A 16,466-nucleotide genomic window follows, 5' to 3' on the forward strand; every position below is an offset into this window, starting at 1 on the left:
GTTCACCTGAAAGGAATACAAAAAAGAGAGGAGAAGGGTGTTATGGCGTAATGAAGCTGTTGAAAGCCCTGGTTCTTCCTCAGTCTGCAAAAAAAATAATAATTCATTAAAAGAAAACACTTGGAAAAGGTCATCAAATACAGTGGTACATAAGGTGAAAGAACTCAGTGACTGACAGGCCTGAGGTATTATTTCCTTCATTACTCTTAAAATGTAAAGTTTAAAACCTTTGCACCACAGCAACTCCAGCAGAGCTCCGACACACCGGAGCTCCTGGCCCTCAACATTCCTACAACACTGCACGGCTGTTCCCGGTGCTCCCGCATGGAAAGGGTTCACCTGAGAGCAGGTAAAGCCTTGTGAGGCTGGGTGAGAGCAGCCAAGAAACACAGGCGTTATCCCCCCTGCTCCCTACCGAACCAGGAGATGCCAGGTCTCTGCGATTTAACTCGCAGACCCAGCCAACAAGTCAGAATCCCAGTTTTCTATTCCTTTTTTTCTCCCCGATGTCTTGCCTTCACATAAATCTGTGAACATCTTAGTGTCAGGGAGACCTCCACATCAAAAGACATGCTGAAGCTTCACCTGTTTGTCTGTCTTTCTTGTTTACATCTCACGCTCTTAGAGGCTGCCCCAGAACACAAAGCCTTCCCAGGCTGGGACTGCTGTCAACCTGTTAGACGTGAGCAGCATCGCTCAGACACCAACCCCAACACTTGAGGTGCTGTACAAACAAACCACAAGATGCACAAGATGGCCCTGACCCACAAAGAGTGCAGATTTTGGTCCGTGACTTTTCAATCAAGTGGATCAATGGGTAACCCACGTCCAGTGGCTGTCCCCTGTAGACTGGAAAATTGAAAACTCCAAGAAAATCATGTTTTGTTTTTTTTTTTTTTTTGTTTGTTTGTTTGTTTGTTTGTTTGTTTTTGTTTTGTTTGTTTGTTTGTTTGTTTGTTTTTGGCAACAAGAACAACTCAGTGTTATCTTCAGAGTGGCTGGGATGAATTCAGCCCCACCTGGATGATTTGGGTTGGGGTGCCCTCCTGACAGACACGTTGTCCTTCCAACACACCTCACTGCACAGGTCTCCAAAGCAGCCGTGGATTTCCCTGCCTGCCCCCTACTCAGGGTCTGCCAGGAGAGGAAGGCTGCGTGCCCAGAAAAGCAGCCCGGACCCGTGTTAGGTGAAGGTGCTGGTCTGAAGGATTTTAAAATACTGCCTGTGCTTTATTTCCATGTATTCATTCCCTCTTTCCAGGGAAATAAACTGGAAAAGCGGCTCGCTGCCAATATCTGCAGAGCGAGCAATTCTCTCTCGTCTCTTAAATCCTGGATTCCTGCTGAGTGCTTTATAAAAAAATAAAACAAAAAAATAACCCAAAAACTAGCTCCCGGCTTTAGAGCCAAGAGACTCCCTGAGTCTGGAAGGCTTCACAAGCAAAATAAAAGATTACAATGAAAATTACTTTCTCAACCGCGCTCTGCATGAGAAGGCTGCAGAGCTGCTGCCACGATCCCTCGCCTCTGTCGGGAGCCCACGGCCAGTCCCTCGAGCTGGCACGGAGCTGGATTCATCCTGCACGTCCCAGGGTGCTCAGGGAGAAGTGAACAGGATGAAACCCCGTTTATAGACAGATTTGAAATGTCTCCTCACATTATTAGCAATGCCATGCCCCAAGGATGGGTATCGCCCAAAGGTTGCACCCAACCCAATGGAGCATGTCTACCAGCCCTCTACCATGGTGTGTGACCAAGGTGGGGACAGCACGACCAGGTCCACCTTGGCCCCATCCTAAACCACCCACCAGCAGCTACACCTCACCATCCATATCTGCCCTTCCTGCCATACCTGGATAACAAAGATCAAATCAGCAGCAGCCCTAGCTCAGCTGATGCAAATTTGCCTTCGTTGCACGTGCAAAATCCCTCTCTGCAAGAGTATTCTTAGCTCCTTGTTTTGCTTGGATCAACTCTATCCAAATCTTGATTCTCTTCACACTTCTTCCACTGTTGGAAATAAGGAAGAAATGATGTGTTTTTTTCTATCTTGCCCCCTCCTGTCTCACCTAGCAGGAGACCCACGGCTCTCATCGGTCGCCCAGAAGCTTGGGCTCACGCCCTGACTCCAGGACTTTTTTAGCCAAAGGGTGTAATTGCTGTTCGCATGTGAATATCAAACCAACGGGGTGAAAGGGAAGAGCATGGTATGAGATTAATGAGGAGGGCTGGTGCCAGACAGGCATTTCTCACGACTCCTTGCCTTATAGATCCTTTTGCAGCATTTCGGTGATCTCTGGATTGGGCGGAGAGGGTCACGTTGCAAAACAGAGCCTTCAATGGCTCTGGGACATCTTCATGTTATGGATTTTCAGGCTCTTGCCCCCAAGACACACAACTATCCTTTGCCAGTTTCCCGGTGCCAAGTCCTGCTCACTGTGAAAATTTCATTTTGAAACCATTTTTTGCAAATTAGGAAGGTTTCAGTGCTGGCACCCAAATGACACGTTGGGCTCTGCCACCTCCGGAATGGCACGGACCCCATGCCAAGAGGGGAGCTGGGGAGAACCTGCAGCATCAGCAGGCTGTGGGCTCCTTCCCCACTTAAAGATGACTCAGGTCTGGGGAGAGTTTTCACAAAATGTTTCTCTTCACTTCTCCAAAGTAATCTTTTTCTCCTTTTCATTTTATTCTCTCCAATTTCAGCCAAAGACTGAGATTTCTTTTCCAAGAATCTGCTCCCATTCAGCTGGCAACTGTGTTTCCTCCCTTATTATTTCCTGTTTGATCAAGAAATGTTTCAATATTTGGAGACAGAGTTAAGATGAGTGTGCAGAAACAAGGGATATGATGCCACTTAGTGGAACATAGCTAGATAATAACAAAGAACAATATTCCGACCTCCATGCTTCAAGTTTTTGGTCACCTCTATGAGATGTTATTTCTCTTGTGCACTGGAGATTTCCCAGGAAACCAAGCTAAGGAAAAAAGGCTGCAAAGCAGCCCATGCTGTGCAAAGCTGAAATAAAAAGTTCACAATCCATTCCTGCAGATGCAATCTCATGGCAAGGGAAATTTTGCATGAGTGGGAAAATCAGGGGTGCAATAAGTTCAGGACGGATGTAGATGATTGCAAAGGCATTGGGAATTACTCAGTGAGCATCTCACGAGGTAGTAAGAGCTTGTGCTTTGCCAAGCACTGTGAACAAGCGGAGAACAACCCCACCAGCCCTGGATAAATCTGCTCTTGGCTTCCCCCATCACCTCCCTCCCTCTTAGGGCAAAGGCAGGACGGTGAAACACAAGGAGCAAGATGGTGAAATCATGGGAGAGCAGTGAAAGGTGCTCAGAGCAGGAGCAAGGCTGCACAAACACCCCAACCTACGGGCAGCTGCCCTCACCAGACAGGGGGGCTGACACTTTGGCCCTGCCAAAGCCTGGCTGCTGATAAGAGAAAACCTTTTCCCTCTCCCCTATCTCCCTGCAAATACACCCCAGCCCATACACACACTGCAGAAGTGCCAGGCTCACAGAGGCTTTGCTTGGTGGCAGCGACGTTAACACGTTCGCCGGCACTTTATAGTATTTTTAGCCCCCCTGATAATAGCAAGGTGCAAAAGAAAGAGCCAGCCCTGTGTCGGTACGTGTATAAAAGGGATGGGGCCCACCAGGAGCTGCCTGCCTTCTGCCAGCAGCAGGGAGAAAACAGCGGCGGCGTGAGCAGGGTGAGTAGGAACAACCCCATTTGGGGTTATTTCTCATCATTTTGCCACTTTTCTGCATTAATCCTCTTGGCTCTGTCCATTTCCTCACCGTAGCAGGACCAAGTGCTGTGTCCCCACCTGGGCTGGACAGGGTCCAGCATGGCTCTGCTCCTGTTGAGGAGCATTTGACCTCTAAGCTGTCGCTGTTGCAGCTTACAAATGTGATTCCCGTCTTCCTGACTTCAAAAACACAGAGAGGGCAGACCGAAATGCCAGTCTGGGAACACGATAGTGGCTCGCTGATAGCCCAACCGTCCCCAGGGAGGCACGGGGTGATTGTTCCATTCAAACCCCACCAGCAGCCTGCCTGTCCCCACCTCTCCTCCCTCTGCAGCAGCCCCTCGGGGCTGAAATTCCCCCCCTGGAGCTGTCATTTTGTGGGTTAACGTGGTGGCACCTCCGGGACACTGGTGGGTGCAGGGGGAGGTTGCACAGTGCTCTCTGAGGTCAGTGCTCTTGCTGACCCGTGCTCTGCAACCACAGATGAAATTTCGGGGGAAAAGTAAGAAAGCAGCAGTCTTCCTTCTCGTCTGTGACTACAAGCAATGATTTAGGGGCTTCTGAGCTAGGGGTTTTGTCTGGAGGGATAAGTTTAATGCATGGGGAGAGAAAACCATTTAGACATGTTAAAGCAGAGCTTTTGCTTAAATTTCTTTTAAAGCTGTAAATACATGAGTGGCACAGAATGGAAACAAAATATTCAGTTTAAATCTAAGCAAAAGTCTTCGGTTTAATAAAATAAGACTAAGAAAGTGAGTTTTCCTACGTTTTCCATCATCTGGGTCGTTCCACTCTTTCGGAGCCTGTGGCTGTGTGCTGAGGGCACAGCTTCCACCGTAGCCCCACGCAGATCCCCTCCCAGAAAGAAAGTGGGAAGGTGGCACGGCGAGGTGTGAGGAAGCAGGGCTGTGGCAAAAAACAGGCTTTGAAGCCCCCCGGTCCCACCAGGACAGGACACACTTTGCAGGAGCAAGCAGAGAAAGGCTGTGCTTCCTGGGACCTGCTGGGAAAACTCTTGGTAACTCTTTTTTGAGTCGCCAAGCCCCGGTTCACGTCAGGTAACGACCGTGAAAGGCCCAGAAGTGGCCTCTTGTTGCTCACTTAGAAAGCGGCAGGCAAAACGCCTCTCTCTGCCTGTGTCAGCGTGTGGCTGCGCCTGGGGACGGGAGAGCAGCCCAGCAGCGACCGCAGCTCCCACGCACGGCGACAGCTCCAACGTGTCAACAGCTGGGCACCAACAATTCGTCTCCTTGGGCTCAGATGTGGTCCGGGAGGAAATAGGGAACGGACGGCTTCAGCGGGCCGTGCAGAAGCTCTGCGGCAGCCCTGCAAAGACGAGCATCCCACTGAGAAGCCTACCTAGGGGATGTGCTCCCAGCGGGGTGTCCTCTGGTTGTCTGAGCACCCAGCACTGGATTGACACATGGGTGCCGTTGGCACGCTGTCGGTGCGTGCTTTCACATGTTAATTTTGGCCAGCCTGGGAGTCACCACCTCCCTCATCCCTTCTGGATGAGGCTGCCCCAGCTCTGCGAGGCTCGTCCCAGGCAGAGCGGGGACAATCAGGGCAGCACCGGGAGGGACAAGTGACATCCCCGCTTTCCTGGAAGATCGGGGCCAGCGCCCCAGCGCAGCTGTTGAAAGCCAGCCTGCCTGGGAGAGGCCGGCTGAACGCGGGGAGTGACATTTCTGGGCGACGCCGAGTGCCTCACAGCAGGCTCTGCTGCTTGCATGGCACAAACAGTCATTTCGTGATTAAAAACAACAACAGCAAATAGAAGCTAAACCAAGATGAAACCAGCGGGCGCCGTGCAGATGTCGAGGGCATGCGAGAGCTGGCTCTGCCCGCAGCTTTAACCCAACAAACCCGCCGGTCCTGGATCGCACCTTTCCTCCCACTTTTTCACCTATTTTCCCCCATGGCCTTCTCACTCGACTCAGCTACATTTCAAATGCAAAGCAGGAAAACAAAAAATTACATATTATTTTTTTCTGCAGAACCTGAACAGAAGAAGTAAGTCTGAGCATCACAAAAATATTTGGGGTGGAATGTGGGGGGTCCTCCCAAAGAAAAGGTTTGCTGAAAAATGGACCCCTTTGGAGCACCTAAACACTAATTATATTAACTCTTTGTTTGCCCTGATTCCTAGCTCTGGAGGTGAGGAGAAATGTTATGTGATTTGTCCAAGTTTCATGCAGGGGAACTGAGGCACAGACCCAAACACAGACACTTCCAACACACACAGATGCCTCCTGGCCCTTTGTTTGCACAAGGAATAGCCCTGATTTACCCATTTCCTTCCAGTGCAGACATGTAACAACTGATGTTCAGCCAGCGAGTTTGCCTCTAAGAAAAAGCCACATATCTGCACTTGGAAACAGGTCAAGGGCTTCTCTGTGGCATTTCTATCCCACTTTTCTGCTGGAATTCGGGGGAAAAAAAACAGTACTTTTGGCTAAATTCTGCTGACCAAATCCTGATTTGCTGTACTTACCCATGCAGACAGGCAGGCTCTGAAGGAATCATTTCAGACTATATTCTTATTTTGTAAAAAACCTCACCTCCCTTTCCATCCCCAGGCCTCGGTGGTTTCTCCAGCCCCTTGCCCACGGCAGGGATGAAGACCAGCCACGACAGGGACAAGTCATCCAAATCCCACACCGCCAAAGCAAATGAGCCGGTTCTTTCCCCTCACTCCAGGAACGGCAGCCACCATGAAAAACAGCCCACCCGAGGCCCGGGGAGGTGGGCCCATCCCAGGAGCCACAAAGAGAACGCGATGCCACCGCCGGCAGGTGACACCGTGCCTGGTCAGAGGGGGGCTCAGACATCAGATGTCTGTAATGGCAACTTGTCCCTGGGACACGTTTCTGAAGAGATCAGCCCTGAGACCCCAGAGAAACTCCCCCGCCGAGACACCAGAAGGAACAGGAACAAGGATGGGGTGCTAAAGAACATCACAGCTACGCAGAAAGTGAGGGATGAGCTCAAGGATTCCGCCTCCAGGGACGTTTTCATGTTTTGGGCAAACAAAGTGAATGGCAGTGGCCAAGGGGCCACCTTCCACAAGGTGCTGCAGAAGTCGTCCATGACCTCGGGAAGCTGCTCTCCAGCTCTCCTTCCCAAGGAAGGGCCTAGCAGCTCGGAAGAAGAGAAGCCAGCAAAAAATCCCCAGAGAAAGACCAGGAGGGATCTCTTCTCTGACTCAAAGGTTTTCAGCCACGTGGACGCCCACGTCCTACATGTGAGCCATCAGGTAGGTCCTGGTGTCCCTCAGCGGGTCCATCTCCTCACTTTCAGCTTTCACCACAAGCTCTGGTTGACAACAGCAGGGGCAAAGTGGTGGCCAAACTTGGGCAGAAGGGCTGGCTTTGTCATGGCACAGGCTTTGCAGGACCCCAGGCAGGATTGTACGTGGACAGAAGGATCCCAAAGACCTTTCTAGAAGGGTGCAAGGGGTCTGTTATATGATGCTCCACTTTTCCGGGTGCGTGGGAGCCCAGAAGGAGAGCACCAAATTATATAATTCCTTCCTCTTACCCCAACCCTGTGCTGCTGCTGTAATTTCTCCCCCAGGGCCGGCACAATTTGTCTAAGCAGCGAGCTCGCAGCTTACACATCAGCTCATTAGTGAGAGTGAAGAGGCACAAGGAATAGTTGTGCTCTCCGTTGTAGCCGAAACCTGTAATTTCTACCTAGCCTGAGGCTAATATCCCTTGGGAAGAAGGATGCAGCAGTATTTCACGGCCTACCTGGCCTATTAAAAAAGAGAAGAGAGGGGGAGGGAGTTGGAAGGGAGGAGAAAGAAGGTAATAAACTACCAAAAATACTTCCAAGGCAATGGGGAGTCATGGGAACAGCTTGTTTCGCTGTTTATTCAAGGTGCTAGCTGCACTAAAACCTGGTGCACTCAGTCTCCTCCTTGGATGGGAATTATGAGTGCCAAGAGCATGGGCAGAGCTCGCTGGCTGCCCACCAGTTGGGTATCACGTCTCGCCATCTAGGAGCAGCCTGGGGACGGTCTGCATGCACCCAGGTCACTGCCTGGGTGGTCTGGGGGAAAACAGCCCCATCTGTCAACTCCAGATACCTCTGGGGGAGCCAGCAGTTACCTAGCCAAGACGCCCTGCCCCAATTCTTCAGGGTCCTCGTGCTTATTCAGGGCCAGGATTACCTGGGAGTGTTGCAACTCTCAATCTAGGACCATCTCTGGCTGAAACAGAGGATACACTTGGGCTGAATTTGCACCAAGATGTGCCAACAGGGAAGCACGTAGCTAGATAACTAATGGCAGATACTTCTTTGTTCCTTGGAAATAATTATCATTATTTGTTTGCCCAGCAGCTGCACACTCATAACAACCTCGTGGTGGAAACACAAAGGACCAGCAGCAGCACAGTCATTTTGAAACAGGTCCTCTCCTGGCTGCACCTTCATTTTTAAACCCAGCATCCCAAGGAAAATCTTTAGCAATTACAAACGCAACATTTCCCACACGTAGACAGAAAGAAATTTCCATCTACGTGAAAATATCTTACATGGCTGGGGCAGGAAAGTCATTGAGGAGTAACATAGCAGGGGCAGGAGGTTGGAGAAACCAGCTGGACTAAATTTAACCCAGTGAAAGAAAAGCCTGCTGCTAAAAATGCTTGTGCTAGCACAAAGAAGGGAAGAGCACGGAAATGTCAATGAGTGAATGGGAGGAAAGGGGCAGAAAGGCTTTTAAGAAATTAAGGAATTTTAGAGGTAGGGGCAAAAATCTTTTTTCCACCCATTTTGGTGTACGGATTTGGCTGGAGTTTCACAGTCTCAAGAAGAGTATCTGAGCCACAAGGACGCTCCTCTTCTGTGTTAATACACTAAGACATTAATCTGATTATTTCCTCCAGCTTGCAATTCCAGTCCTTAGGCTTTTGTAAAACCATGCTAGGAAAATGGGGAAAACACCCTGTTCTACCACAAACCACATTTTTGCATTTTAAATTCCGGGGTGGGAAATGCAGCTTTGGGGTTTTCGTGATGTACCTTTTCCTTCCAGCAAGCCCAGCATGTCAGCAGTCACCCAGCCGTGTGGTGGTGACACCAAGAGTGCCTTTATCTCACCTCTCCTCTCCATTGCAGCTGAAATCTGGGCTCAGCAGGATGTCCATCCAGGCCATTGTTCCCCTCATCACTGCCAAATCCCAGAGCAAGCTGGAGACGGTGCGGGCAATATGGATCTGGCTCTGCCATAACATCGGTAAGTCTGGTCCCACTGTTTAGTGGTGGCATGATGGAGCTGAGAGCCCTTTCCTTGGATGCCACCTCCTGGATTTAGGCTCCTCGTGTCCTGAAGAACAGACTCTACGATGTTCTTACGGCAATCACAAAGTGAAATAATCCCCTCCTGACTTTGTGAAAGAGCCTGGGGTGGGAACTGGTCACAAACTGGGACCTGGAAATGACACCTGCTGGGTACCAGACCCCCAGAGACACGAATTGAGCCCACCCACCTCCATTGCTCTCAGCTTCAACGCACCCGAGGGCATCTCCCTGATAATGCGTGCGTGGTGCAAGTCCGAGGAAGCCGAGCTATGCCTGGCAGCAGTCATCTGGGGACACAGGAATCTCAGCACAATGCAGCCACTTCGTGCTACTTTACCCTACTACATCCATGTGTGCGAGACAATGTGATTGTCACTGTACCTCACTTGAATGGCGCAACCGCTGTTTACATGCGCTGAGAATCCAATTCCCCCAAGGCTTTAGCAATTCTTTGCTCATATGGGGAATTGTCAAGCTCTTGAATAACTACGGAGAGAAGAGCTGTCATGGCTTCCAGGGTGGGTAGGCAGAGAAACAGGGTTGGGCAGGAGAAGGAATGGGATCGGTTTGGAAATAATAAGCCCATACATTGGCCTGAAATTGGGTGGTGTTCTCCCTTTCCTAGAATATGATGTGGATGGCTTCCTGGGGCTGTCTCAGAAGATGCACGTGCCAGAGCAGGTTCTGCAAACGGGGAAAGCTGTGTGCTCTGGTTATGCCCATTTGTGCCGGGAAATGTGCAGGTAAAAACTCACCTTGGGCTTTCTCAGCCTGCCCCCTCAAAGATCTGAGTGGGAGACCTACAGCTGGCATGGGGATTGCACGCAACTGGCATCATTACCCGCCGTGTCCCTCCCTCTTCTGCTTGGATGGAGGAGTAGGGATGGGTTTGATGGAGAAACCAGGGTCCAAGATACGAAGACCAAAGGTTGGGAGTAGCCTGGGTGAGCAGGAAGCTGGCTGAAAGCTGGATTTGGCCAACAGCTGGCACAAATGTGGGACCTTGGATTTGGGAAGGTCGAACTGGAGCCAGGAGTTGGACTCGATGATCCTTACAAGTCCCTTCCGAGTTGGGGTATTCTGTGATTCTATGATTCTATGAAATTCACCACACAGGTTGGGTTGGATTGCAAGAAGCAGGCAGAAAGCAGTGGTTGTTGAGTGGTTGTCTCCCCTGGGCAGGAAGGCAGGTCTGAGCTGCGTGGAGGTCCCGGGGTTCGGCCGGGGCCTTGGTACCCACGGAGGCCGGTGGTGCCAGCAGCAGAAGACCGGCCACATGTGGAACGCGGTGGAGCTGGAAGGACAGTGGTGCCTCCTGGATGCCTGCTGGGGTGCGGGGACCGTGGATCCAGAGAGCAGGTTGTTCGTGCCCAGGTGAGACACACCACCCCACACCATCACTGGAAACACGTTCCTCAACGCAAACTGACAAGGTTCAACGTGGCCTTGGAGATGGTCATCCCAAACCTTCCAGTAGACCCCTTAAAGACCAGGTTTGCCAGGCCTTGAGCCCACATTTAAAATGCACCCCCCAGATGCTAATTGCAGGTGGTGCAGAGAACCAATCTGCTCACCCTTAGCTACAGTGGGTCCTCAGGGACCTCATGCAAAAAGAGACCCGCTGTAGACACCTACATTCAAGTTCCTTGCTCCCTGAGCTGGAGTGGCAACTTTTCAGGTGACGACTTCCCCCCCTTGTCCCTCTCCCGAATTTATTTTAAACCGTGGCGACAAAACAAACTCTTGTTTTCACAGCAACTTCACTCTTATGTGGCTCCACACATAATTACTTTAGATTTCTCAGCCCATGTTAAGCAAATAATGACTCTCATGGAAGTTATTTGTACAATTTAATAATTTCCATTAACTATATTATGGGATTGACATTTTTATTTTTTTTCCTCTCTCTCTAATAATGTGTAATGAAATAATTGTGGAATTTCTAATAGGTAATTATCTTGCTGCAAACAGTTTATAACACCAGTGAGTATGGGTTGTTTTTAGCTGAGCATGGGGAAAAAAAAAAAAAAAAAAAAGGAGCAGAAGAACCATCACCTATGGCAACAGGCAGAGATAACAGCTTCTTGTTAGTCCTTGTGGAGTCCCCTGGGGTATCTGCTCCGGGCTGGGCAGGCTGAGGGAGCTTTACCCTGCACGGTGCTGTCAATGACCTCAAAACCTTCAGGTTGACAGATGTAACAGGGCTTCAGAGGGTGACCCCAGTACAAGGCTGCAGGCTGACCCCTCAGCAAAGGCAATATTTGGAAAGTCAGGCTGGAACCGAGATGTATTTTTCTAAAAAATCCTGAGTAAATTCTTGGAAGAAGTCACAGGACTCGGGGTGTGGAGAGCCGTCTATAAAGTCATTTTCCAGGAAAAATGGGTGCATCTAGGATGAAAAGAAGTGCTGGAGGATCCCCCTCAGCATTGGCCAGAGCTGGACAAGGTGCTGGACCATTTCTGTGGGCAATCAAACCTTGCATTTGACCTGCCCGCCTGCAGAGAGAGGGATCCTCTCCCCACCCCTAAGATCCATGAAAGGAAAGTGAAGGCCCCCAGCAACGCGTGCAGCTCTCAGAACAAGCAAAGCCAACATGGTCAGAGGTTTGGTAGCAAACTGGAGTGGGATGTGAGCATAGGAGTGAAACGCTCAGTGAGAGCTCGATCCTCCCTTACTGAAGCTGGTGCAGCTCTGATGGTGTGGGGGAAGCTCCCTTCCTATATGCTAAAGGTTTTCTTATACCCTCCATGGTGCCCTCTCCTCTTGCCCTGCAGGCACGATGATTTCTTCTTCCTTACTGACCCTGAGCACTTCATTGAGACCCACTGGCCGGAGGACCCCGAATGGCAGCTTCTGCAGCCCCCCGTCTCGCGGGAAGACTTTGAGCAGAGGGTTTTTAAAACTTCTGAGTTTTTCAGACTTCAGCTCTCCCTCTTTTCTCCAAACACTTCCCTCCTCAGAACAGGTAAATGCAAAGCTAAGGCTAAATCCAAGTGATGTCCAAGCTCGCTTGCTTTTAAGAACCAAGTCTGAATAGAGGATAATATTTCTCATTCAAAAGTGGCCCATCTGTCTATTTTTAAGCACATGTTTAACATCCAGTAGAGCAGAGGCACATATTTAAGCAATTTCTGGAGTCACAGCCATTGTCTGATACTGTGATTAGTCAACTGGGAATTAGGATTCATAAATTATAGTTAATTGAGCCAAATCACTTAAGCCCCTTTGTGCCTGGCTTTTCCCATCTAAATTCACCAACAGTAGCAAAACATTTTCAAGATACCTGAGACACAATCCTCATTGTGTTCACAGGCTGGGGAAGGAGACTCCCAGACAAAACATGGCCTGAAATGGTCACGTCCCAGGTTCTGAAAATGAAGAGAGGGTGGAGCTGTTTTTTCCTTGATTGTAGTTTTCTGACATTTTTTCAGGCCAGACATAAAACGATTTTATTTTATTATTATTTTTTTAACTTGGACACCCGTTACGCATCTGTTCCTTGGCATGGTTCTAAGGGCATACAGATTTCTCCAGCAGTTTATTTTATCAGGAGAGCAAGATAGAAGATAAGGCAACATCATATTGAGGGCACTTGTCAGACCTACAGAAAATGAACGTACAACAAGGCCCACCGGAAAGCTTTCAACTGAGAGATTTTTATTACTTACATAGAAAAGAAAATCCTCCAGTATTTCCGGGATGCTAGGGTATTGCCAAGATGGGCTGTCACTCACCTTTTGAGCAGCAAGCAGCCTGGGCAAATTTAATGAAACTGGGGACAGCTGAAAGGTCGGTGCTGCCTTTTATGCAGGGATCTCGTGGTGCTTCCTCACTGCAGGACCTCGGAGCACGTCGAGGAGGGGACTTTATCCATAGCACAGGCCTCACAGCACCTAGATACCGAATACAGGGGTGGAGACTGAGAAAGACCCTTCAGCCCCCAGCCACCAGGGAGGCCCCAAGGCACACAACCAAGTAACACACAGTTTGCAGCCTCAAAGGAAAAGCAGGAGATCAATAGCACCACCAGCCCCTTTATCTGCATGCCAAAGTGATAAATTGCAAAACATGGGCTCCCACCAAACATCATTAGCTGTGGTACAAAAGCCCAAAGGGAAGAATGAGGAAAAATAAGTATTTCGTTACTCTCTTTCCTTCCTTTCCCCAGTTTTTGATAGCCAAAAGATGAAGAAATGGAGCCCAACAGCAGCTCGGGGCTTTGGGTCCCTGCGGGCCAGCGCCTGCCGTGAGCCAAAATGTACCTGGGGAAAGAAGTTAGGGGAGCAAAACCTGGCACATCCCAGCCACTTCGCTGCTCTGCACCCCTTGGCTGGAGAAACTCCTCTCCCTCAGCCACAAAACTCTCTGGGTGACCTGGGCTACAGGCACTACAGGCACAGTTTTCTTTTGTTTCCTCCAAAACAGAGATGAAAGGAGATTTTCCCATTAGGACAAAAAAAGAAAAAAAGAAGAAAAAAAAAAAAAAAAGCCTTTTTTTCCCCCCCAGTGAATTTCTCATCTTGTGGAGGGAAAGAACTGTATTCTTGGGCTTAGCTTGAACAATTTAACTACTGCCATTAGCCTCAACAGCCAGCGCCATATAGAGAGAGGAGTGTGCTTAAAACACCAAATTGCAAACCCAGATTGTGAACCAAACCAGTTGTCTGCTTTCATTGACGCAGAATTATGATTGTATTGATCGAGGTCAGCAGGAGGAAGCCAGCATCTTAAACATCTCAGACAATCCTAGGGCAAAAATGCACAAGATCTTTGGTGCAAAATCTATTTTTCCTTTTTGGCTACTGTGGATCAATTCCTGCTCTCTTGCATCTGAGCAGCTCCCATCTGTTTAAAATGCTTTCAAGCTTTCAGCCAAGATTCCTCCCACAAATCACTATCTGTTGAGAGCTGAAGGTGGGACACCTTGCAAAGGGACCTGATTTTCAGGAAATACCTGGCATCCATCTTGTGAAAACTCATCATTTTTAATTGGTAAGGTGTCCTGGGCCATCAGGGTTGGTGCCCGCAGCGACGGAGGGCATTCAGTCCTATGGAATTAGGACTTTGTATGACTTTTGTGTATAGAAAGGCAGTCACTGGTGGCATGCTGTAGATACAATAGCTAGGGTGGGAGACGGGAAGAGAAGACTTTTAGACAAGGCTTTGAGAAATTAGAAACATGCCTGAATTTTAATGGTGTTTTTTTTCCCCCCCCCAAACAATTAACGCAACATACATTGACCTCCTGCAGCACTGAGTGCGCTGACGTGGGAACCTATCCCCAGCTTCACCTGGCCTCCCTGAAAACCAGGAATCTCATGGCTTGAATTAACTCAATAAAACAAGCAAATGTTTGTTTTAAATGTAGCCATTAATTATCTCCTTGGGTCCTCTTCCCAAAGCAAAACGCATTGCTGGCTTCCCTATCTCATCATCGCTGGCTCCGCTGCATACAATGTTCTGTTCTTTTCTTTCTTCCTAAAGATCCTAATACGATGCAGCCGGCCAGGCCAGCAGCTTCGGAAACTAGCATACAGAGAATTTAATAACAAGCAAACCTGCAGTTAATAAAGTCTGTCATCAGTAATGTCTCCACTGAACACTTGCCAGGAGAGAATTGTTTGCACTTACTGTGTGAGCCAAGTCACAGCTTTAACAGGCAAGGCACAAATAAAACCCAGCCTTCCCATTCTTTTCACATCTCTGTTTCGACCTACCAAAAAAGAACTCTGGGGCAAACAATGAAAAAATCCAGATTCAAACAGGGAACCAAAAAAATAAAAATAATAAAAATAAAAAATCTGGGCCCGGGCGGCGGGTGCCCCATTATTCATTAGATTATGAAACATGTTTCGTAATCTAATAATTAGCAAGAGACAATTTTTTTTCAGCATGAATCTGGAGGCTTTTGTCATTTCGTGTTAGCACCCCAAACAAATGAACATTGTGCACAGCGCGGGTGCCGATACCAGCCGTGGGCTCCCGCGGTGCCAGCACTTGGTACGGCTCGCCTCTCTCCAGCAAAAATGTTGTGGTGAGGATGGGACGACGCAGAGCAGCCACGCTCTGGACAGGAGATGAGTGTCCCTCAGGCACTCGGGGTCCCTGTGTAATGAAGAGCAGGCTTGATTTGCACAGACCTTGATGATGGTGGGTTTGAGCATGCATCTCAGTACGTCTGCGTGCCAGTGTCAGGGGCTGGGAAGCACGCTGAGATCCTCCAAGGGCAAAAGGACTCCAAGTGTTGTTCTCCATGGCTGTTTTTCCCATGCCTTCATTTACACCTAGAGAAAAAGGGTACAAAATATCTTTAAACCTGGGTTTTATAGCCAGGCTGCCCCAGGACCTGTGACTGCACATGGGTAGCTCACCACGTGCCGAAAGCAGCCTGCTGGTGAGATGGTCCTGTCTTCTTCAAGACCAAGGCTTGCAAAACCTTGTCCTGTCCCCACTGCAGAATCAAACAACCACCCCTTCTGCCCAGGAGCAGACAGAGAACCCTGGAGAGGGTTTTGTTGCACCAAAAAGTGCTCTCCCTGACTGGGGTAGAGGTTTATGAGCAGCAAGACGTGGCACACAGGGAGTGGTGACACCAGGACTGCAGTGACTCTGCTCCTCCATGGTGACCTCCCTTGGCCATGCTTCATTTCTGGGTAGGAAGAGGGGTTCAAACTGGCTTAAAACCATCTCCTGTGCCCTGCCTGGGGCAGCAGCTTGGCTACCAGGGAGTTATTGAGTGCTGCATGCTGGCCCTGAGCAGAAACTTGCTTGTGTCCCCCCCCCCAGAGAGAGCAAAAATCCCAGGGAAAGAGCCCCCGAGTTTATCCACCAGCCCTGGTACCACCACCAGGTACCAGCACCAAAGCATCTTTTCTCTGCACTTTCTCCTCTCCCCTCCTGCTTGGTTAGGGCACGCTCCAGACCAGAAGCTCGTGGACATTTGTGATTTATTGTGAGGGCAAATTTTAGAAAAATATTATAATAATAATTACGGAAAAAAAAAAAAATTAAACTCATTCCTAAAATGTGGCAGCGTTGTGGGATCTCCTACCAGCCAGGCTGGAAAATTTTGATCCTTCCAGCTGCTTTGTTGGTTTGACACCACAGTACAAGACCTGCAGCTTAGAAGAATGACTGCAGCTCAAGAAGCCATGGAATAATTACCTTTGTATGGGACATTAACTTAGTTTTGGGTGTCTCAGGACCCAAAGAATAATGATTTGTACCTATCCTCTTCCTCTTTAGATCTAGTGGTATCAACATTTGCCTTGTAGAAGGTGAGGAAGGGTCTCACTGAGGGCCTTCCACTGGTAGGGAGGGAAAGTGAGAGGGAAAATTGGGTCTTATCTGCACAGATGACGTCCTTGTTGGGTCCACACTGCAGAAGACCTTGTGCT

The 16,466-nt window shown here is 49.2% G+C and overlaps 1 long non-coding RNA gene across 1 annotated transcript; it reads right to left on the bottom strand.

Moving 5' to 3' along the window:
* Window positions 1-10,901: 10,901 nt before the first annotated feature.
* Window positions 10,902-12,925, bottom strand: LOC118166630. The gene is made up of 2 exons (XR_004750638.1): window positions 12,738-12,925; window positions 10,902-11,593 (listed from the first exon to the last, which is right to left on the bottom strand). It is a non-coding gene; the product is annotated as an uncharacterized LOC118166630 (long non-coding RNA).
* Window positions 12,926-16,466: the final 3,541 nt, after the last annotated feature.

Source organism: Oxyura jamaicensis, chromosome 4 (genome assembly GCF_011077185.1).
Source record: "Oxyura jamaicensis isolate SHBP4307 breed ruddy duck chromosome 4, BPBGC_Ojam_1.0, whole genome shotgun sequence".
Taxonomy (NCBI): domain Eukaryota; kingdom Metazoa; phylum Chordata; class Aves; order Anseriformes; family Anatidae; genus Oxyura; species Oxyura jamaicensis.